This window comes from Gekko japonicus, unplaced genomic scaffold (assembly GCF_001447785.1).
Source record: "Gekko japonicus isolate JY-2015 unplaced genomic scaffold, Gekko_japonicus_V1.1 scaffold1492, whole genome shotgun sequence".
Taxonomy (NCBI): domain Eukaryota; kingdom Metazoa; phylum Chordata; class Lepidosauria; order Squamata; family Gekkonidae; genus Gekko; species Gekko japonicus.
Window position 1 is genome coordinate 39,509 of NW_015173716.1, and position 23,666 is coordinate 63,174.

The 23,666-nt window shown below is 47.9% G+C and overlaps 1 protein-coding gene across 1 annotated transcript in view; it reads left to right on the forward strand.

The window, feature by feature from the left end:
• STAT6 (signal transducer and activator of transcription 6, interleukin-4 induced) overlaps window positions 1-23,666 on the forward strand; it is a 100,758-nt gene that overhangs the window by 18,485 nt on the left and 58,607 nt on the right. The gene's annotated exons all lie outside the window — the stretch shown is intronic.

Below are 23,666 nucleotides of genomic sequence, written 5' to 3' on the forward strand. Positions count from 1 at the left end.
AAAGGTGTGAGGAATGGGATAACCGCCCTCGGATCCCTACTTGTTACCTTATAGTTTCAATTGTTGCCTCCCCTGTTTGCCGGGGTGGTTAATTCATTCGTTTATTTTATCTTCCATCTTTCTCCCCAATGAGGACCCAAAATGGCTTGCATTATTATCCTCTCCTCCTTTTTATCCTCAGAAACACCCTGTGAGGTAGGTTAGTCTGATAAGTGTGGTATTCTCAAAGCAACAGCCCTCTGAGGAAGGTTTGGCTGAGAGAGTCACTGGCCCAAGGTCATCCAGCAAGGTTTCATGGCAGAGTGGAGATCTGAACATGACCTTTGTGTAATCCTAGTTGTCTGTGCTTGGATCAGCTGAGAATTCCGGGTGCCCTCTGATCTGCAGAAGTTCTTTAAAGACATACCATGGGGCAGTTTTGGATGTTACAAGAAGGGCTCTTCTGCATTATTATTTTCCTTGCTTGTAAGTTCCTGCTTCTTCAGGTGTATGTATGTGTCTGTTCTGCGTGTGTTTTGCTCCCTCTAATGGTCAATTCTATATTACACCGGTTTATGTCCAGCATACCTCGCTGCAGATTTTAACTGCAGGTTTTTATGCTGGATATAAACTGGTTGTAATAGCAAATTGATCACTAGAGGGAGCAAATTGCGTGCAAAGCAGACCACCACCCCCTCCAAGATACAGGAACTTATAAGCAAGGGAAATTTGAATGTGGAAAAGCCCTTCTTGTAACATCCAAAACTGCCACAATATGTCTTTAAAGAACTTCTGCAGATCAGAGGGCACCTGGCATTCTCAGCTGATCCAAGCACAGACAACTAGGATTGCACGAAGGTCATGTTCAAAAGCCCAAATATCAAAAAGAGAATACACGAGTGATTTATTTTATGCAACTTCTTATCCTGTTCTCAGAACTTGGGAGATAGAAGTTACTACTTTGGACGTTACTTCAGAAGTTCGCACTGCCACCACATGCTTAATAATTTACAAAAAAAAAACAGTAAAAAGGCGAAGCTGAAAGACCATGGAATTCCTCGTTTATTGTCTGTGGGTGACCACCCTGATACACAAATTCCTTATGACAAACCGTAGTCCTCGTCCAACCATTTTTTCCTGACCCATTCTGGCCATGTGGTTGTGTTACCCCTCTAGTTATTGCCTATTAAGACCTGCTGCTTACTAGTTGACTAGAACCGGAGGAGAAGTCTTCTTTCTTGTATGGCAGAGCGGGAAAGAGGGTACTGAATTGGCAAATTGCTTGGCAGCAAAACTGCATTAGTCATTTAACCATTATTAGTACGTAGTGAAAGTAACGCACATTAATTTAGATGAAGTTGCTTAGGACTACAGCAAGCCACAGGCCAGTAAAAGAGGTGAAAAATGCAGTTAGGGCCCAAACATGGTGTCTATGGGTGTACACTGATACACTTTACCAGGGCCTTGGTTGGTGGTGGCAGTAGAGAGAGCTACAGGTCCATTCCTGTGATATCATCTCTTTATGTCACCTCAACAGTAAAACAGACATTTTTCTTTCATGGTTTTTGACATTGTGTGTGTGTGTGTTATACTTTATTAATTTACCGTATTTATAGTCCACTTTTCTCACTGAGGCTCAGGGTGGATTTTATTTATTTATTGGTAAATTTATACCCTGTCCTCCCCAGATAGGCTCAGGGCGGCTAACAGAAGGGCACATATGCCAAAATTCAACAGGTAAAAAACAGAATAAAACACACAATAAAACGATCATCCCTATAAAATACAAGTGCTCTAGATGTCACAATAACAGATGGGGTCACACGTAACAAAATGGTCCCAGAGCGACACGATAGACTCCAGATGGTACAATGATCCATCCTTCCTCCCAGGGCTGTCTCGTTCCCCGATGACACCCACTCCATTTAGTGGTGGTGGTATGGTGATGGTATAGTGATGGTGGCGGCTCCTACTCAAAAGCCTGACGGAAGAGCTCCGTCTTACAGGCCCTGTGGAACTGCGCCAAGTCCCGCAGGGCCCGGATCTCCTTTGGGAGCTCATTCCACCAGGCGGGAGCCGCCACCGAAAATGCCCTGGCCCTGGTGACAGCAAATTTAATATCTTTAGGACGTGGGGTTACCAATCGATGTTGAGTCCCCGACAGTAGTGCCCTTGGGGGAACATATGGGGAAAGGCGGTCCCTCAGGTATGCTGGACCCTGGCCATATAGGGCTTTAAAGGTAAGAACCAGCACTTTGAAACAAATCCGGTATGCTATTGGCAGCCAGTGCAGCGCTTTCAGGACAGGCCTGATATGGTCCCGCCTAGTGAGACCCATCAGCAGCCTGGCCGCCGCATTCTGCACTAGCTGCAGCTTCTGGACTTGTGACAAAGGCAGCCCCATGTAGAGAGCCTTACAGTAGTCCAACCTCGAGGTGACCGTCGCATGGATCACTGTGGCCAGGTCATCGCGGTCAAAGAAGGGCCAACTGCCGAGCCAGCCGAAGATGGTAAAAGGCTGACTTGGCAGTGGTTGCTACCTGGACCCCCATTGTTAAAGCGGTGTCCATGAGCACTCCCAGACTCCTAACCTCCGACACTGGCACCAACGGCGCCCCATCGAAGGTCGGGAGTGGGAGCCCCAACCCCGAACCGACCCAACTCAGGCCCAGGACCTCCGTCTTCGCTGGGTTTAGCTTCAGCCGACTCAGCCTGAGCCAACCAGCCATGGCTTGTAACGCTCGGTAGAGATCTTCTGGACTGGAGTCTGACTGGCCACCCAACATCAGATAGAGCTGGGTGTCATCTGCATATTGATGACACCCAAGCCCAAGCCTCCGGGCAATCTGGGCAAGGGGGTGCATATAGATGTTAAATAACAACAGAGACAGCACCACCCCCTGAGGCACCCCACACTCAAGTGGGTGCCTCCGGGACTGCTGTTCCCCGACTGCCACCCTTTGTCCCCAACCTTGGAGAAAAGAGGCAAGCCATTGGAGGGTCAGCCCCTTAATCCCCGTGTCGGCGAGGCGGTGGGTCAGGAACTGGTGGTCGACCGTATCAAATGCGGCCGACAGATCTAACAGCAACAGTGCCGCCACACCGCCTCGATCCAGATGCCTTCAGAGGTCGTCAGTAAGGGCCACCAGCACAGTCTCCATCCCATGTCCTGGGCGAAAAGCGGACTGGAAAGGATCTAGGATGGAACCGTCATCCAGAAAGCTCTGCAGCTGTAACGCCACCGCCCTCTCAATCAATTTGCCCAAATAGGGCAAATTGGACACCGGCCGGTAGTTGGCCAATTCCGCTGGGTCCAGAGAAGGTTTTTTCAAGAGAGGGTGGACCATCGCATCCTTGAGTGCCCCTGGGAACCGTCCCTCCGAAAAATGGTGGATTGCACCATGTAAATCAATACAGTCGATAGGATGAATAATCTAAACCAGGCAATAAACTAGGACTGGGGTTAGAGGAGCCTGGAACAGGTTTGTAACCGGTCCAGAGAAATGAGGCTGGGGCCTTTATCACCGTCTACCCACAAAAGACTGAGAGTTGATAGTTCTGTGGTGGTGTGGGAAGATCAGAAGATGTTGATCTGGATGGAAGCAACCACAGTGACCCCATGAGGAAGGAGGGCCATGCCAGAGTAAAGCTGTTAGAGAGGAAGGAATCAGCCCCCTATGCAATTATAATGTAGTGTTTTTCATAGGCTGCCTTGGGCTGCGGTCACACACACTAAATAATCCACTTTTGATCCACTTTCAGTGCACCTCCCAGCGGGATTTTTACTGTGTGAACTGGCAAAATACGGTTGGAAAGTGGATTGAAAGTGGATTATTTAGTGTGTGTGACCACAGCCTTGGGGACCCTTCTGAATCGAAATCCAGGCTGGAAATAAAAACCAAATAATAAAAAAGCTTAATATTTTGTAGTGATAAATATGTTTCTTGATTAGGGAGAATGGGTTTTATATAGCCTACCACTTGATTTATTTGTTTAAAATATTTTAATCCCATTTCTTGGGAGTAAGACCTACTGAACAGACCTGAGTAGGATTCTGTGCAGCCCACAGTATGATTACTCTCTTAAAGTACTGGGGAGACTGGAATTTCTTTGGCGTTAGGATTGCTTGCTTGCCTGCTTGTTTCCCATCTGATCGGCCTGTATCTCCCTATATAATCATTCTCTGTTGGTGGTGGCTGCTGAACATTCCACACAGGGCCCACAGCCTTTGGCTCCGTGATCTGTCACTCAGAAGCTGTCCCTAACCACTGGCTGCGTGGATAGAGTCTCACCTCCAACATTCTAAACAGTTTGCTGTTCCTCTCCCCCCCATAGCCAGTCAGAAAGAGGTTATTTGCATATGTGGCCTTATTGGCCTTTGCCTCGAAGTACAGAGGTCATTTGCATATGTGGTCTCATTGGCCTTTGCCTCTAACTTTTTAAACAGTTTGCTGTTGCTGTTCTGAGGTAAAATGTGTTCTGAGGTACCCTTAGTGCCTGTTGGGAGAAACCATTGTTGCCAATCTCCAGGTGAGGGCTGAAGATCACTCAGAATTACAACTGCTTTCCAGATGGCAGAGATCAGTTCCCCTGGAGAAAATGGTGGATTCTGTGTCCTTATATCCTGCTGAGATGGCCCCTGTATGACAGCCAATGTGACGTAGCAGTCAGAGCTTCAGAGCACGGTAGAGGCTGCAGGTGAGGGGGGGTGGAAAGCTGAAAAGTGAGTGGGAAATAAAGGTAGGTTGATGATTGGCTGGGAAGGAGATAGGGTTGCCAACTCGAGGTGGGAAATTCCTGGAGATTTGAGGGGTGGAGCCTGGAGAGGTTGAGGTTTGAGGAGGGGTGGAGCCTCAGACAGGTACAATGCCATAGACTCCACCCTCCAAACCAGCCATTCCCTCATGGGGAGCCATTGTTGCCAATCTCCAGGTGAGGGCTGGAGATCACTCAAAATTACAACTGTTCTTCAGGTAGCAGAGAAAATGGAAAAAATGGTGGACTCGGTGTCATACCCTGCTGAGGTCACCACAGCAAATTGACACTAAGTGCCCAAGGCCGGGGCACTCTCCCAGAGCCTCTTTCTAGAGCTCATTGTATTTATTTCCACAACGGGCCTTATTTCTAGTATTAAAATAAACAGGAGAGTTGTAGCACCTTGCAAGCTAACAAGATTTTATTCCAGGATGACCTTCCATGGACTAGAGCCAGGGCTGCCATCTTCCCACTCCCCCTTGGAAATCCGCCTTCCCTGGCTCTCGTTTCCCACTGCTGCTCCGAGTGGCAACATGAGAGAAATTTAAAAATGCTGTCAGGCTCCCGTCACACCTGTCTAGAAACTGTCACACCTCTCTGCTGGAAACTATATGATGCCATAGTGTGTCTGGTGATTTCTAGAGAGGTGTGATGTCACTTCTGCGTTTTCTCCAGAAGTGACATCACACTTTTGGCTCAACAGCACATCTGTGTCCTTGCCTGCACCCCCCTCGACTCCCATTCATTGCCAGGCATTGCTAGCTTTTGTTGTTGTTCAGTTGCACAGTATCAGACTCCAGTCCAGAAGACCTCTACCGAGCGTTACAAGCCATGGCTGATTGGCTCAGGCTGAGTCGGCTGAAGCTAAACCCGGCGAAGACGGAGGTCCTGGGCCTGAGTCGGGTCGGTTCGGGGTTGGGGCTCCCTCTCCCAACCTTCGATGGGGCGCCGTTGGTGCCAGCGTCGGAGGTTAGGAGTCTGGGAGTGCTCATGGACACCGCTTTAACAATGGAAGTCCAGGTAGCAGCCACTGCCAAGTCAGCCTTTTACCATCTTCGGCTGGCTCGGCAGTTGGCCCTTCTTTGACCGCAATGACCTGGCCACAGTGATCCATGCGACGGTCACCTCGAGGTTGGACTACTGTAACGCTCTCTACATGGGGCTGCCTTTGTCGCAAGTCCAGAAGCTGCAGCTAGTGCAGAATGCGGCGGCCAGGATGCTGATGGGTCTCACTAGGTGAGACCATATCAGGCCTGTCCTGAAAGCGCTGCACTGGCTGCCAACAGCATACCAGATTCATTTCAAAGTGCTGGTTCTTACATTTAAAGCCCTATACCCATATTTATCAGAATGTAATAGGGCCTCACTAAGAAGCATATATATATAAAAGGAGAAAATGCATTTCCTGGACTCTTGACCCTGTTGCTCATTTTTTTCATAATCTCATATTAATATCTGCCCCGTAAGGAGTTTTCTTATTTATTAAAACATTTATTATGCCCTGCCTTTGCTCATGCTAGAATAAAGTCTGATCAGTCTTTAAGGGGCCCTAAGGCGGTTTATTTTTGTTGTGACAAACTAAATTGGCTATCCTTTCTGAAACTACATGTTAAAGAAACAGTTTGCTAGAAAAGGCACTGTAAGTGTCTCATACATTTCTCCATAAGGAAATTTACCATAGCATCACATCTAGAAACAGTTCTATCCACTCCCCTTTTCCCTTTTTGTATTCAACATCCAGCCTGCTTCAGACAGTTTGGTGACATTTGGACAGGTCTTAATAAAAAATATTCCATGACTTTCCTGTTTGGGAGTTTGTCCTCAGACCAGTGAAGCTGCTGGCTACCTCTTCCTCTGTTAAAGGAAGTCCTGAATTTCCTGCCACTGAGGGAAGTGAGGATCTTTTGGTGTTTGTGGCTTTTTATTGAGGGCATGATGGCAGGTTACGGCCCCCACGTGTTGGGTCCCCGGTGTGTGACTGGACTCACAGTGAGACGTACACCATGGGAATGCACCTTAAAAACCACTTCTTTGCTTGATGCTTCGAGAGAGTGTTCTGAGCGGGAAGATCAAGCACTTTTTAAGGTGAGTTCCCCCGATATACATCCCACTGTGAGTCCGGTAGTGCACCTATGACCTGACACATGTCAAGCATATCCTGTAGTTCCGCCCTCATGGAAAAGCCATCCTGAAATTTCCTGCCACTGAGGGAAGTGGAGGGTCATTTCAGTGCTTGGACTGACCTATGGGAAAATATATATTCCACACTGGTGCTAATTAACCAGAAATCTAGACGCCAGAATTCATCCCATGCAACCAAGGTTTGGTTTCCCCCCTCATCGAAGATAATATCTGGGCTTTTCCAGAGAGGATGTTATTGCTAGAGATGCTTGGTGCTTCAGGAAGTCAGTTAACAAGAGTCAGTGGAAGAATTAAATCTGTAGGATCTTTCTAACAACTGGAGAGCCCATTTGGTGTCGTGGTTAAGTGCACGGACTCTAATCTGGGAGAGCCGGGTTTGATTCCCCACTCCTCCACTTGTACCTGCTGGATGACCTTGGGCAAGCCATAGTTCTGTCAGAGCTGTCCTTGAAAGGACAGTTCTGGAAAGAGCTCTCTCAGCCCCAACCTACCTCACAGGGTGTCTGTTGTGGGGAGGGGAAGGGAAAGGAGTTTTTAAGCCGCTCTGAGACTCCTCTGGGTAGTGAAGGGTGGAGTATAAATCCAATCTCCTCCTCCACCTCCTCCTTATCTAGGCCTAGCTTATTTGGATAATCTATGAAACAACAGGCCCTGTCTCCTATTTTATCTGGTTGTATTTATTTTCTGGGAGCTGCGGTGGCTCAAGTGGTTAAGATGCTGAACTGCAGGCTGTGGAAGGTCGGCAGTTCAGCAGTTCATGACCCCAGTGTGCCGCATGACGGAGTGAGCTCCCGTCTCTAGTTCCAGCTCCTGCCACCTAGCAGTTTGAAAGCAAGAAATTGCAAGTAGATGAATAGGTACCACTTCGGTGGGAAGGTAACAGCGTTCCGTGCACCTTGGTGTTTAGTCATTCCGGCCACATGACCACGGAAACGACTTCGGACAGCGCTGGCTCTTCGGCTTTGAAACGGAGATGAGCACCGCAACCCTAGGGAACCTTTACCTTTTAAAATTTATTTTCTAATTTGCCCCTGATTTAGTAAGCTCAGTTTAAAGCAAGCAGAGTTTATGCTCTATGGATGCCACTGTAATTTCTTCTCCTCATAACTATTTCAAGATTGTTAAAGATTGTAGAACTTCATGATTCTACATGCCACTGCAAAGCCTCCCCCACCCCTCCGGCCCCAATCTCAGGTTGGTTTAGAATTGCCATAGCCCATCACTCATACATTCATTCATTCATTCATGCCCTGCCTTCCTCCCCAGTGGGGACCCAAAGGGGATTACATTGTTCTCATCTCCTCTGTTTTATCTTCACGACAACCCTGTGAGGTAAGCTAGGCTGAGTGTGTGTGACTGGCCCAAAGTCAATCAGTGAGCTTTCATGGCAGAATGGAGATTTGGACCTGAGTCTCCCAGATCGTACTCTGCCATTGTAACCACTGGACCACACTGGCTCTCAGTATCTGATCCATTCTGAGTTAAGTCACATACGGCATGTTTTGAGGGGCTGGCAGCAGGATGGGGGGTGCGGAGACAGAAGGATGGGAAAAGTGGGGTCTGGCTGGGGAAAATTGGATTTTCCCTTTCCTGCAAGTCCTTGAAATTCCCCTCTTGTATTTTCTAACAAAGAGCATGTTTAGAGAAAAGAATGAGGTTGAATCCAGCTGGCTTCCTCGTTCACCCACTTTCCACAGCCTCCATCTTACGCAGTTTTTACCCATGCAAGTAACGTAGTCCCCAGCATAACCCCCCCTCCCACACACACATTTTATGTCTCCAGCCAACAGGGCAGGAATGTGGTGAGATCAGCATGTCCTCACTGTGATTTAGAGAGCATCTGATATATCTCCCCCATCCTTCTTCCTTGCATGAGGAGAGGACGGGCTGGAGGAGTTGTCATTACCGGGAAGCTGTCTCCTGGCTTGGAGGTTTTTCTGGAAGAAGGGAGTTGACTTCTCTTCCTGTGTCAGGAAATTACCAGCTTCTGGTGAGTAACAGGCATTATCCACTCCTACGGCTGGGATATTGACTTCTTTTCTCCAGGCCTGTGAGCAAACTGAAAAACCCTGTGTTGCTTTGAGTGGCAGCCTTCCAGTTCAGCTCACTGCCTGCTGTAAAGCAGGAGGTCAGAGGAAGGAAAGTTATTGAGTCCTTGTGGTGGGCCAGCCAGGACTCAGCAACAGCGAGGACTCCTTAGGAGAAGAGGACTCCTCAGGAGAAGAAGAGCCTCAGGAAATCAGCTCTGAACCAGCAGAAAGCTGCAAGCAAGAAGATGAGCTGCAGGCTCGTCAGAGTTCACAGCCAATAGCTGATGCAGAACCACCAGCACAGCCCTGCCCCATTCCAACAGGGGAAACCCAGGAGCTCATCACCAGCCCTCCAGTTTCAGCCACTCCCTTTGAGCACCCGAGATGAAGGCTTAGAACGGGGCTTCAGGAAAGAAGACAAAGCACACGTCTCCTGGCCCGACCCCAGCTGCTTGCTGATGTTGAGTAGCTGCAGGGTTACTTCCAAGAAGCTGGCTGCAGGTAAGACCTTCCAGTAGAGGCCTGTAAAAGTAAGTCAAGGGAGACTGCTCAGTGTGGAAGCAACAAGTCACCAACCTCTTGATTCACTGACCACAGCTCTGAACTTTGTTCTGTTCCTGTGACCCTTGGACTGGCTCTTGACTCTCTCTGGAATCTTCCCCCCTGCACTTGTGAAAGACCTGGGACTGTTGGACCTTGCTTCCTGTATAATGCTCTGAACTGGACTCTGCTTTCTCAGTAATTGACCTTTGGACTGAATTTTGACCCTGGAATTTGGGTTGGACTGACCCTAGATTTTGACAGACCTCTAGTTGAAGACCTTCGACACTACCTGGGCTGTTCAGACGGACCATTGGTCCACCAAGATCAGTATTGTCTCCTCAGACTGGCAGCAGCTCTCTAGAGTCTGAGGCAGAAGACTTTCACCTCATCTACTACCTGATTATTTAAAATAGAGATACCAGGGATTGAGCCTGGGACCTTCAGCGTGTCAAGCAGATGCTCTACCACTGAGCCACGGCTTCTCATTCTGGATGTTGAAAGGGGTTGCAGAGAAACTTTGTGTTCTGTGTATGGAACAGTTGGATATTTGCCAGTAGCCTTTTTCATATTTACTACATATAGGGGTAAGAACACAAGAATGGAAGAGAAGACATGTTGGATCAAGCCAGTGACCCATCCAGTCCAACACTTTGTGTCACACAGTGGCCCAAACCCAGGTGTCATCAGGAGGTCCACCAGTGGGGCCAGAACTCCAGAAGCTCTCCTAACGTGGCCCCCCAAGCATCAAGGAAACAGAGCATCACTGCACCAGACACAGCATTCCATTTATATCTTGTGGCTTATAGCCACTGATGGACCTCTGCTCCATATGTTATCCAATCCCCTCTTGAAGCTATGCTTGTAGCCGCCACCACTTCTATGGCGGTGAATTCCAGGTGTTAATGACCCTCTGGGTGAAGAAGTACTTCCTTTGTTCTAAACCTGCTGCTCATCAATTTCATTGAGTGCCCTTGCATTCTCCTATTGTGAGAAAGGGAGAAAAATACTTCTTTTTCTACCTTCTCTGGTACACAACAAGGGCTGCCAACCTTGTTGGGTCTTGGGCCCTTGTGGAGTTTTGCAAAAGGGGAAGTGGGCATCACCACAGAATGGCTGCCATGAGTGGCTACTGCAGAGGGTTGGGAGGTCCCAAGTCATCATCCTAGGATGAGGGCTGTGATCTATGAATGGGTGTTCCCTGCAGGCCCAAAGCTGATGCCCCCTGGAGTCTTCTGAAGTGCCTTCTGCACCGGTGAGGTGGGATTGGCTCTTTGCTTTGGGAAAGATGTTTTAATTATTTATTTAAAACATTTCTGCACCACGTTTCCACTAGGGCTGCCAGCCTCCAGGTGGCGAAAAACCAAACACAAAGACTGTAATATCTTATTGCGAGTGCAAATCAGTTGACCAATTTCAACATAACAAAATTTATAAAGGATCGCAGTTGTTTGAAACATTCACAGGGTCCATCAAATGGGAAGTTAAATATGCAATTCCTTTGTTAGTTTCACAACAAAAATTCTTCTTTGAAATCACAGTGATAACGGACACATCCGGACCTTAGAAGACCGTTTGAAGTCAGACATTCTCCCTCAAGGTCACCGTATAATGAGGAGGTGCACAAAAGGAAAACAGACTTCGAGTATCACTAAACTCAGAGCCACAGCAATGCCTATTTCGAAATGGGACTTACCCAATGCTCTTATCAGTATTCCACATGCAGAAAGCCACTTATCAGTTTTGTAGGCACGTAGCCTCTCATTGCCTAGTTTCCCCCTTTTTCTTAAATCTACAAGTTCTTGCTGAAACATGCAATTGCCCGCAGCTGTGAATGAAGCTTATCATTACACGTTGTTAAAGACACAGCACAATATGAACAGCTACAACAGAGTCGGACTCAACTGTGCGACTGAACAACAACAACACAACATTATAAAGAAGAATCAAATGTATGGAGAAAAAATCTCCCGCTATTACAACTGGTCTCCAGGTGACAGAGATTCTCCCTGAAGAAAATGGCCCCTTGGAAAGGTGGACTCTATGGCATCATACCCCATTGAAGGCCTTCCCCTCCCCCAAACCCCGCCACCCTCAGGCTTCGCCCCCAAAATCTCCAGGTATTTCCCAGCACGGAGCTAGTAACCCTACTTTCCACCCAATTCAAAGTCCCGACATGAAGACAGAACATTAAAATATTTGAGATAAAGCGTTTAAAATACAAATACATCCAGAATGTTTAAACAGTCAAAATGTAGACATGTAAAGCAGGGGTCCCCAACTTTTTCTTTTAGTAACATTTTTTTTAAATTTAGGATATAAACATTCATAGTCAACATTAAATTTTATACATTTATCCCCGATACATCCTACCCCCTCCCTTTTCCCTCCCCTATATACGGCTTCCAACAGTGCTTCGACCTCCTACTTATTAACTTCTAATTTTTTTTTATTCCATTATATTTTTCCTTCTTGTTCACTAGGTAACTCTTATTTCATTATAACAATTATTTCTTTACTTATCATAATTCTCAGAAAACTCTAAAAAAATTCTATGCTAATAATTATTAAAGCAGAATAAATTGCCTTTTACTTCCTGGATCCCCAACTTTTTCGAGCCTGTGGGTGCAACTACAAAATGGCCACTGGAAGGTGGAGCCAACCACACACACAGGGGAGACTGAAGTGCAGGGGACAAGAGGAGTAAATATTAGAAGAGGAGGAGCCAGAGACAGAATAAAATCGACACTGTAGCGGCAGCTGTCTGCACAGCCAATCAGATCTCCCGTGGGCAAGAGCTCACCTGGCCCCACCCGCTTTCTAAAAATACTTGGTGGGCGCCAGGAAAGGTGTTGGTGGGCACCATATTGGGGGCACCTGATGTAAAGACACGTGGATGCTTTGGGGGGAAAGCAAGTGGTCATCAGAAAAAACATTGGTGGACGCCATAATCTTCAGGGGTGCCATGCTGGAGATCACTGAGATACATTTTCCCTCCTCGCTAGCATCCTTGACAGTTTAGCTTTGTTGTTTTCTGTCATGGTAACACACCATCCCTGCTCTTGAAGCCTGGTTTTAATAGTAAGAGGAAGACTGGGTGCTAGTCACTTTTGTCTGAATGTTTTGGAAAAACTTTCTAAGAATAACATAGAGATGAGAAACATTCCCACGTCTCTTCAGGCTTAAATTAGTTGAGATAAATTGTCTTGGGACTCTTTGAGAGTAAACCTCATGGGATAACTTGGCTGGAGAGACAAGGGTTGGGGCACGTACTCGAGATAATTCAGTGCAGAATATCTTTAATCCTACGATATAGTCATAACTAAGGGGTATCAAACAGTAGTATAAAAGCCTGCCTTTATTAACGTTTATAAAATCATAGAATCACGGAAGGGGCCATAGAGGCCCTCTAGTCCAACCCCCCGCTCAATGCAGAATCAGCCTAGAGCATCCCTGACAAGTGTTTGTCCAGCCGCTGCTTCAAGGCTGCCAGCGAGGGGGAGCTCACCACCTCCATAGGCAGCCGATTCCACTGTTGCACAACGCTTACTGTAAAAAAGGTTTTCCTAAGATCCAACCGGTACCTTCCCGCCCTTAATTTAAACCCATTATTGTGAGTCCTCTCCTCTGCTGCCCACAGGAACAGCTCCCCGCCCTCTTCTAAGAAGTGAGAGCCCTTCAGATACTTTGAGAGAGCAAACATACCCCCCCTCCACCTCCTCTGCCCCAGACTGAACATTCCCAAGTCCCTCAGCCTTTCCTCATAGGGCTTGGTCTCCAGGCGCCCGATAGGTGAACTGTGGATTCTAATCTGGTCTGCTAAGTAGGCTAATCAGGCCCGTAGCTAACGTGGGGCCCATGGTCCCCCCCCTCGCTATTTTTGCGGGCCCCTCTCCTGATCCTCAGCTCCCCCTCCCTTCCTCCGGCCCCCTCATCCCCTGATCGATCTGGGACGGCGTCTCCCTGTTTGAGCTCATCTGCGATGAGCTGAGTCTCTTTAGGACCCAGCAGCAACCGGTGGTTGACTGAGTCACACACACATTGGTCGGATTGCAGCAGTTCGCTCCTCCGGTTGGATGTTCTGCGCCAGGCTTCAGAAAAGATCATGGGCTCAGGGAAGGAGTGAGGGAGGAAGCTTGATCTCTGCTCGCCTTTTTTTTATAAACATGGCAGGTTTCCTAGACCTTTTAGTGTTTATTAACACTGGGATTCTGGCTCGCCTCAGAGGAAGGATCTAGTGGGGGCTGTGTGGGTGCACGCCAAGCAGACCCCCCCTTGCCCTGGAGCCTTTGATGTAATTAGCTGGTGGGCCCCCCCAAGCCCCCCCCCCAAAAAAAAATTCCTAGCTACGGGGCTGAGGCTAATAGAATACAGATGCCTGCTCACTAAAGCAGAGGTCCCCAGCATTTTTGAGCATGCGGGCAGTTTTAGTGGGGGCTGTGTGGGTGCATGCCAAGCAGACCCCCCCTTGCCCTGGAGGCCCCCCAAATCCCTAGCTACGGGGCTGAGGCTAATAGAATACAGATGCCTGCTCACTAAAGCAGAGGTCCCCAGCATTTTTGAACATGTGGGCAGTTTTGGAATTCTGACACAGGGTGGTGTGTGCAAGCACAAAATGGCCGCCATGGGAGGTGGAGCCACAGGCACTTACACACACCGAAAACAGCCAAGTGCAGGGGACAAGAGGAGTAATTTAAAAAAAATACACTGGGAAAGAGGAGTCAGTGAGAGAATAAAAACACCCCTGTAGTGGCAGCTGCCCCCAAAAGGTTATTTTGATCTGCACAGCCATTCAGTTCCCCAGTGGCCGATCAGAAGTCCTGTTGGCCAGGAGTCCCAACTGTCTCGGCCCACTATCAAAAAACACTTGAGTGCCAGGAAAGGTGTTGGTGGGTGCTGTGTGGCACCCACAGGCACCACATTGGGGACCTCTGTGCCAAAGTCAGACTCCCTTGTTGGTATGCTCATAACCTGGGAAACGTGTCTCTGTGGGCCAATATAAAACGTTCACAGGTGATGCCTAAGCAGTCCCCCCCAATGTATTTTTAGACGAAAAATAGTTGCAAAAGGCTGACAGGGGAATTGGGGGATGGGGGAGGAGATCCTTGATCCTTCCTCTTCTGCTTTTCTCTCCGGTGTTCTTCATCTCCCACTGAAAATTGTTCCCCCTCTTCCTCCCAACTGCCTCTCATCCTATAAGCGGGGGATACAGTTACCACCAGGAGATTAGGGAACGTTTAGTGTAAGTTTTGTAATTTCTTTGTCAGTATGTCATTGGAGTGAGAAAAGGAGAATTTTACGACTTTGCTTGTCAATGGCTTTAAGCTGGCTGCAGATATATGGTAAGAGCCTGGCAGGGTGATACACAGGGCCGGCTTACTGAACCATTAAATGCACACTGTGTGTCTTTGATCTGAATTGGGGGGGGGGCAGCATGCCTACCTGAAGCTCTCTTCTAAATAAAGCGAAGTATCAGGGTACAGTGCTTTGCAAGAAGTCTTTAAGAACTTTCTAGCCCAGCCTTTTATTTTGTTCTCGTCAAGTCGTAACACTGTAGGGTTTTCAAAGCAAGTGTTGTTCAGAGGTGGTTTGCTTTTGCCTGCCTCTGCATCTGGATTTCTTTTATGGTTTCCCATCCAAATAGTAACCAGGGCCAACCCTCCTTAGCTTCCAAACTTCAAGGAGATTGGGAGATCTTGGGCTATCCAGGTCAGGTGGCCTTGACCGTCGCCTGTTGTCCTTAAGAAAACTGTCTGGATTTCTCTTCAGTTTTCTCGTCCTGATCCAGCGATCTCTCAGGACGAGCCGTACCCAGATCTGCCCTTTGGACTGTTGTTTCTCTTGCAAGCACAAGGGTTGTCATAGCTAACACAGCAGCCCTGTACTTTCACGGCAGAATAAACACACATTCTACATGGCAAGAGCAGGTTTGCCTGTGTCTCTCCCTCCCCCAGTAAGGAAGACCACCCTGAGTGTAAGACAACTCCCCTGAAAAGGTTACACACAAAAAGTGGTGGTTGGTGTTTTTTTTAAATTACAGAATGTATGTATTTTAACTTAAATGCAAATGTAAGATGAACCACTCTTTTTTTTTCTTTTGGGGGGAAAAACTTTGTCTTGTTTGGGGTAAAGAGTGCCTGTTCAGGAGAAAACAATATCTAAGGCTCCCTTGAGAGGAAGTACTTTGCAATAAAGGAGGGAAAAGAGAGATGGGATGCTTAACTCTTCCCCTATCAGCTTGTTTGCCTCAGAACTCCTTGCCCACGTTTTATAGATGTGGGGCCAAAAACCCTGCAGGTGTTAGAGTAGCTTGCAGGGTGGTGGTGGTTTCAAGGCATTGTGTTAAAACACTCTCTTCCCCCACATCCCCCCCCCCCCAAAAACCCCCCTGTGTTTCTCTTCCCCCCCACCCCCCCCCCCCCAAAAGCACCCTGTGTTGCTGCATGATGTGAAATTTGATCCTCCGGTGTCACTTTGCATGTTCGTGTCCCACGCCTGTCAGTTTCTTGTGAAGATATCTCCCTGGGTTGTTTATTTAGAAACATTAGATTATTTGTCCCTCCTTTCTTTCTGTATAGTTAGTATTATGTTCCCTCCTCCCCTTCCGTCAATCACAGGTTGGTTCTCACTTCCTCTTTCTGTGGTTTTTTTCTTCTTCTAGTTTTTGCTCTTTCCTGGATTCATGCATTTCCCTTTCTTCACCCTCTCTGCTTTAAGGAGGTCTATATACTACCATAGCCCTGACCCAGATGGCCCAGGCTAGCTCAGTCTCGTCAGAGCTCAGAAGCTAAGCAGGGGCAGCCCCGGTTAGTACTTGGATGGGAGACCGCCAAAGGTTGGTTCTCACTTCCTCTTTCTGTGGGTTTTTTTCTTCTTAATTTCCCTTTCTTCGCCCTCTCTGCTTTAAGGAGGTCTATGTACTACTGCTGCGACTTGATGGCACTTTCCGCCATCAGGTACCACCTTTAGGGCTGACAATACAGAGAAGCAGTCTCCCCATTGTTTTCAACAGAAACCCCGGTAAGGTACAGAATACACTGCATTAAACCAAAGGAAATGTAGTCCGTCTTTACAGCAGAGGACACCTTGAGGGAGATTTGTAGATGTTTCAGCCACATTTTAAAGAAATCTCGTGCGGGAAAGCATGGATGCAGGCACCCTCACTATGAGAAAACGAACAGATCCACAGATCAGTTTGAACATACAGTGTGACTCCAAACTATGTTTGTATGGCTTCGCTGAGGAGACGGGGTCATCTCAGAGAGACTCGTTCCCTTTTTTAGTGTGTAAGCATCTAGCCTTGTTTTATGATGACCAATAGCCTGTGAGAAGCCGGGATTTTCTCTAGGCAGCCAAGCAAGGAAACCTTTGTCAACGAGGACCCAAGTTAGGGCTGCCAACCTCCAGGCGGGGCCTGGAGATCTCCCAGGATTACAACTGATCTCCAGACGACAGAGATTGGTTCCTCTGGGGAAAATGGCTGCTTTGGAGGGTGGACTCTGTGGCACTGCACCCCGCTGAGGTCCTTCCCCTCCCCAAACCTTGCTGTTCCCAGATTCCACACCCCCAAATCTCCAGGTATTTCCTAACCCAGAGCTAGCAAATATAACCAAAGTGGTTATCTCCCCCCCTACACACACTTTTAGACTCTTGGTGTGTCACAGATGATTACTGTAGGAATACGTGATTCAGCAGAGTCCTCACTCTTTTTCTGGGCTAGTCTCCTCTCTGGACATTTTCGCCAAGCTGCTTTACTGAATGAAGTGAGGGCACCAAGCGTAGCGTTTCCAACCTCCAGGTGGTGGGGTGGATTCTACCACTCTCTTGAGCACAGTTTATTGATTTATCTATTGAAACGTTTACATCCCACTCACATTTGAAGCCTTTCTCCAGTCTAAGGAACCTTTTCCCAATCATAAGGAAGAGCCACTTAAACTGGAGGAAGGTTAATTGAAAGATGGTTGGATTCACCCCAGCACCTAGGGTTGCCAACTCCAGGTTGGAAAATACCTGGAGATTTTGGGGGAGGAGCCTGAGGAGGGTGGGGTTTGGAGAGGGCAGGGACTTTAATGGGGTATAATGCCATAAAATCCACCTTCTGAAGCAGCCATTTTATCCAGGGGAGCTGATTGTGGTGGTCTGGAGCAGTGTCCCCTCTAAGCTGAGTTAGTGTGAGGTAGCTCACCGTTTTTTAGCCTCCGGCTCACCCATTTTTGTCTTAGTTCAGGAAGGGATGGCTCCAGAGCAAACTAATTTATGCAGCAGCCAAATCGCTCGCTCACAACTTCAATGCCAGTAGCTCACAAAGTAGAATTTTTGCTTACAGGACTCCACAGCTTAGAGGGAGCATTGGTTTGGAGATGAGTTGTAATTCTGGGAGATCTCCAGGTCCCACCTGGAGGTTGGCAACCCTACCAAGACTGGGTGTTCTCTAGACTGCAGAGATCTGTTTCCTTGGAGTCAGTGGCGGTTTTAGAAGTTAGATTCTGTGGCATCACAGCCCTGCTGAGCTTCTGACTCTTGCCCAAACTCCACCTTCCCTGAGCACTGCCCCTGTGTCTTCAGCAGTTTCCCAAGCCAAGAACTGGCAGCCCGAAGATTGAACTTGCAATTCTTTAGGCTCGCTCAGATGTCTTCCTGTGGAACCTCAAAGGAGGGCAAGTGTGTTTGCGCGCTTTCATTTTTACTTCTCGCTCTTGAGGCTTGCTGACATCCCTCAAGTAGGTCATCTTTTCTGTCCGAACAGCCAGAAGTTGTAACTACACGTTCCAATCACACAGCATTTGCAGCCCAAGACGTTTCTCTATAGGACTAACGGGATTCGAATTTAAATCTCAATACAGCATTCTGAAGAAGACACAGCTGAAACGAACTTTGGCTGACTTCATGCAAAACTAAATGCCAATCTCAGTATTTTAGTAGGTCCAGGTAGGCCGACATGTTGGTCTGAAGAAGCAGAACAAAGTCTTGAGTCCAGGAACACCTGAGGTACCTGAGGAAGGGTGCATGGCTCATACCTTGAATAAAACTTTGTTGGTCATAAAGGTGCCACTGGACTCAGACTGTGGTTTTTTTTTTTGATATTTCAGTGTTATCTGATATGTGTTGCTTTATTATTTGTGCAAAAGCAGGCCCCACGAGGCCCCACTGTCTTCTGTGCTGGCTCCTCTCCTCTGGCTGAGGCGGCACCTCCTTCCTCCCCTTGTCTTACTCATCTCCTCTGGGGGCTATTTCTGGGTCGCCGTAGCAAAAATGTGGCTCCAGCTGTGGAGTTTTTCCCCCAATATCTGCTCGCGTGCAGACATTGCTTTTACCATTTGGGGGCTTCTTTTTCAAACCTTTAAAAATACTAATCACATGTTCCTGCAGATGTGGAAATTCCCCATATATCCGCCTTGTGTGAATTTTTAAAATCTGCATGGGTCCCCTGCAGCCCATGGCTATTCGAGACAAGAAGTTTCCATGGTCTTCTACGTGTCAGTGACTTTAATGTATATATGTGTTCCACATTTTTGATGTTTAGAAGGTAATTTCTGCTCATCAGTGTACTTCTTAGAGTCCTGTTCATCTGTGACAGTGAATGCATATACATCCCACATGCACGCGTGTCAGGCCCGTAGCCGAGGGGGCATTTGAGGGCAATGCCCCCCACAGATGAGTGCTGCCCCCTCGGGGGGGACCTAAAACAGTTTTACGATGTAAGATGTGTGTGGGGTTTCCAAAATGACCCCAGGCTCTGTCAGGGAAGCTTCAGTCTCGTTTTCTTTTTTCCGGGCCAAAAAATAAATAGGTTTTTAAAAATGCAAATAAAATAAAAATTGCAAAAAATAAAATCAAACTGCAAAATACAAATGAGAGAGAGTTAGAGATCCCCCCCCCCCGGCTTACATAGAAAAGCAGCCTGGAATTTAGTCTCCTCAATTGAAAGGACTAGAGGCGGACTAGAGGTTGCAGTGGAGCCAGAGCTGCTGCTTCTGCTGCGGCAAGAGGAGCAGCAGGCGTGGTCGGGGTGCCCCCCTTGGGTTTCCCCATGCCCTACCTACCAAAATTTTCTGGCTATGCCTGTGATGTGTGTACGCCTGTTTGTAAAAATCAGCCAATACACAAGCACTCTGCAGATGCTACACCAATGTTCTGTATACCAACCACATGTTTGTTCAGCTGCCTCACATGTAGATTGGGAAACATGTGGATTTTCCATGTGGGTGCAGTTTCTATTCCTCTGGACTGGACTGTAGTCCTTGTGAATGCAACCTGTATAGAATATCCACCTGTTTCCCAGTTGACATGATAACAGCGATCGCATGAATCGGATGCAAGAAGGGGACCCATGCACTCCTAATACACATAGCTGGTGGACTCCCACTGGAATATGTCAGCATAATATCCCCAGAGGGTTATATAAACTTTTCAAATAAAACTGGGGACAACTGTCTGGATAAATAGCGGGTTGAAACTGCATATCCACCTGTACATGTGTTGGATATAATGTAAGAAGTATTTAGTGCATGCACAACAAAAAAAGTATTAAGCATTCAGCTCTTAAGTGCATTCAGTGTAAGTTGTGAACAGTGTTCATGCATTCACTATAGTGTATCCATGGTTTAGTATGTTCTGCTTTTTTCATTTTTCATTTTAAAATGTTAGGCACATTCATGGAGTTTTCTACTGTGCAGCGTTTCAGGATCATGAGACTGGGTCCCTGTTAGGCACATGAAGGATAGCACTGGAGGCATGGCTGTCACTTTTCCAAAAACACATTGCCTGCAGACAGCATTCGTTCGCTCTGCAGTGGCCTTTTGTTTGCATATCCTGCCTATGAACTTCCCAGAAATGTCTGGCTGATAACTGCAGGGAGTGTTGAACTGGATGGACCTTTGACTTGATTTGCTGGAACTCTTCTGTTACGAATTGCGGTGGGGTGGTGGTGGTCAGGCTAGATGCTGAATCAGCATTCCATTAGGGGGCTGGTACCTCTGTCAGATACGTTGTGAAGGTTGGGGTGGGGACATGGGAGGAAACAAACCAAAATTGGGCCCTGATTTGCATGTGGGGTGGCTGTCTGGGGCCCAGTGATTCACTGCTGCTAAGCTAAATGCTTCTGGAAGGTGCTTCTGCTTATTAGCTAAGAGCCAGTTTGGTGTAGTGGCTAAGAGAACAGGCTTTAATCTGGGAGAACCGGGTTTGATTCCCCACTCCTCCATGTGCAACTGCTGGTGTGACCTTGAGTCAGTCACAAGTTCTTTCAGAGCTGTTCTCTCGGGAGCAGTTTCTGCATTCTGTCAAGAGCTCTCTCAGCCCCCCTAGCTCACAGGGTGTCTGTTGTGGGGAGGGGAAGGGAAAGGAGATTGTAAGCCACTCTGAGACTCCTTCAGGTAGTGAAGGGTGGGGTATAAATCCAATCTCCTCCTCCTCTTCTTATAATTAAAGCAACCCCCTCCCATATTGGCGATGCACCACTGAAATCAAGTAGCTTAAGCACACTTGACAGCTGGGTTGTAGCATTTGAAATTTCAGTATCTCGTCAAGGGCTTTGTATAACATTTCAAAATCCTATGTAAATATTTGCCTAGTGTGAAAAGTTTACCGCGCCTTTCAAGGAAATGTGGTACAGAGCCGATCCCCCCCCCCCCAAAACATGAAATAGGAAAGAGAGGAAGGAAGAGAAAGGGGAAGGCCCAAAAAGAGAGTCAAGAGGAATAGCTGATTTATTAAGGAAAGCTCACTTGAGTGGTGTGTCAGGAACATGAGTTATGCAAGAGTAAAATCTCATGGCTTATTTCCCCCCCCCCCATACATGCTTTTGAGCGTCTTCCTTCCTTCGTTCTTGATGTGGAAGCATCAAACAACACGCTAGATTGTAAGACCATAAGAGTAGTGATGCCGGATCAGACCAAGGTTCTATATCCTGGTTCAAGCAGCAGCCAAACGTGAAGGAAAAAGTTATATTCAGTAGCATGGCCAGTTTGGTGTAGTGGTTAAGTGTGCAGACTCTAATCTGGGAGAACCGGGTTTGATTCCCCACTCCTCCGCTTGCAGCTGCTGGATGACCTTGGGCAAGCCATAGTTCTGATAAGAGCTGTCCTTGAAAAAGAGCAGTTTCTGTCAGAGCTCTCTCAGCCCCACCTACCTCACAGGGTGTCTGTTGTGAGGAGGGGAAGGGAAAGGAGTTTGTAAGCCGCTCTGAGACTCCGAGTGAAGGGCGGGGTATAAATCCAGTCTCTTTTTCTCTGAACATTATAGCTACCATGGCTTAAAGCTGTTAACAGACCTGTCCTCTGTGAATTGGCACAGTCTCCTAAAGCCAGGGCAGTGATTCACGATCACATTTTGTGACGGTGATGGAAACTCAGTAGACACATGCGTGGGAAGGAGGGTCACTGAGAACCAATCAAGGCACAGTAAGCAAAACAGAGAGGCCTTCACCCACCGGCAGAAGACAGTGATAGAAGGAGACAGATAAATTGTTCTGGATAGGGAATTCCATAGGTTTGGTGCCACGACCGAGAAGGCCCTTTCTTGGGCTGCCACCTGTCTAACTAGGGTTGCCAAGTATTTTTTACTCACCGGCGGGGGAGCGTTTCCTCAGTCCAGGAGATGTTTGCGGATGCGCGCGCAGCGCATGCGCGCCGCCAGAACATCACAGGAAGTGACGCACAACGTAGAGCACATTGGGGGCGTGGTCCAGATCGTTGGGGGAACCATATGGTTTCCCCCCCGACGATCTGGGCCACGCCCCCAACGTGCTCTACGTTGTGCGTCACCTCTGGGGACGCAGCCCCGGGGCCTGATTCCGCAGCGGCGGAAATCGGGCCTCTGAAACAGGGGTTTACCCGTTCCCTGCCCCCACTTGGCAGTCCTATGTCTAACCTTAGATCAGGGCTGTGGTCAGACGATAGGCTTGGCGTGCTCTGGCCCTGCCTCTGATTTCTCCGTTTCATTTTGTAACAGAGAGTTTGGCTCAGACATCCCACCCTGAATCCGCCTCACTGCACGTTCACTCTGTGGTTAACTGTTCAGATTATCGCTGCACAGTAACGACAGGGTGGGTGGTCGGGCTGCATCCTTAAAAAAAAATGTCTTTCATGCATGTGCAGAAGCGTTCACTTGAATCATCACTTCATTTTGACATCTCCGCGATCCCTCAGCCAAGTACTGCGGCCCCTCTCAGCCTCCTTCACCTCTCTTCCTTGGACTGCATGGGGGGGAGTGTGCAGATTTACATGAGAGTAGTCCCATTGACTTCAGTACATTTAACCTCGTTTCAATAATGAGATGCTCTCAAACATCAGCTCTGAAGCAGAAACAGGAGGGTTTTTTGGGGGGGATTTGGTGCTCAAAAGCTCCCCTGGGGGCTCCCAATCCAGAATGACTACTTGGCTGCTTGCAAGCGGTGATTGACAACGCCAGGTGCGATTATGCACTTATGAGCACATCGCTAAGAAATCAAAAGGGGGAGGGGCAAAGATGGAACGGAAGGTTCACACTCTCAACCAATGCTCCCTCTAAGCTGTGGAGTCTTGTGAGCAAAAATTCTCCTTGGTGAGCTAATGGCATTGAAGTTGTGAGCGAGTGATTTGGCTACTGCATGAATTAGTTTGCTCTGGAGCCCTCCTTCCTGTGCTAAGACAGAAATGTGTGAGCCGGAGGCTAAAAAACAGTGAGCTAGCTCACACTAACTCAGCTTAGAGGGAACACTGCTCTCAACCAGCTTGATTTCACAGCAGGAGAGTTCAGACAGCTGGAAATGTGGGGTGAAAGCACAGACATCTGTAAAGAGCGGACTTTCCGTGGTACCTGATAACTCCAATTTGAAGGCTGCTCAGAATGGGTGGCACCGACTAGGAAACGGGAGGCAGACGTTGCTGTCTGATCATGCACTTTAAATCCGGAAGGGAACCACAAGGACATCGGCTCAAGCTGCCCGTCTGACCACAGCCATAGTTATTTTTTCCTTCGATTGCATGTGGTTCAAGTCACTAGAAATGACTTGGTCTCCAAGCACCGTAAAGTGCCTCCCTACTGTTTGCATCGCACTCTGGCCTGGGTCACATTTGGTCTGTGAAGACGAAGAGCTTTGAAAGCTCTCCTTATCCTTGTGGCATTGGTTTCATAGAAAAGACTTTTGGGATTTGATCTGCAGCAGAATGAGCATAGTTGTGCTAGAGAAAGGCAGGTGTCTGTCCCCCCTCACGCGTACAGTCCCGCAATGTGTGCTCC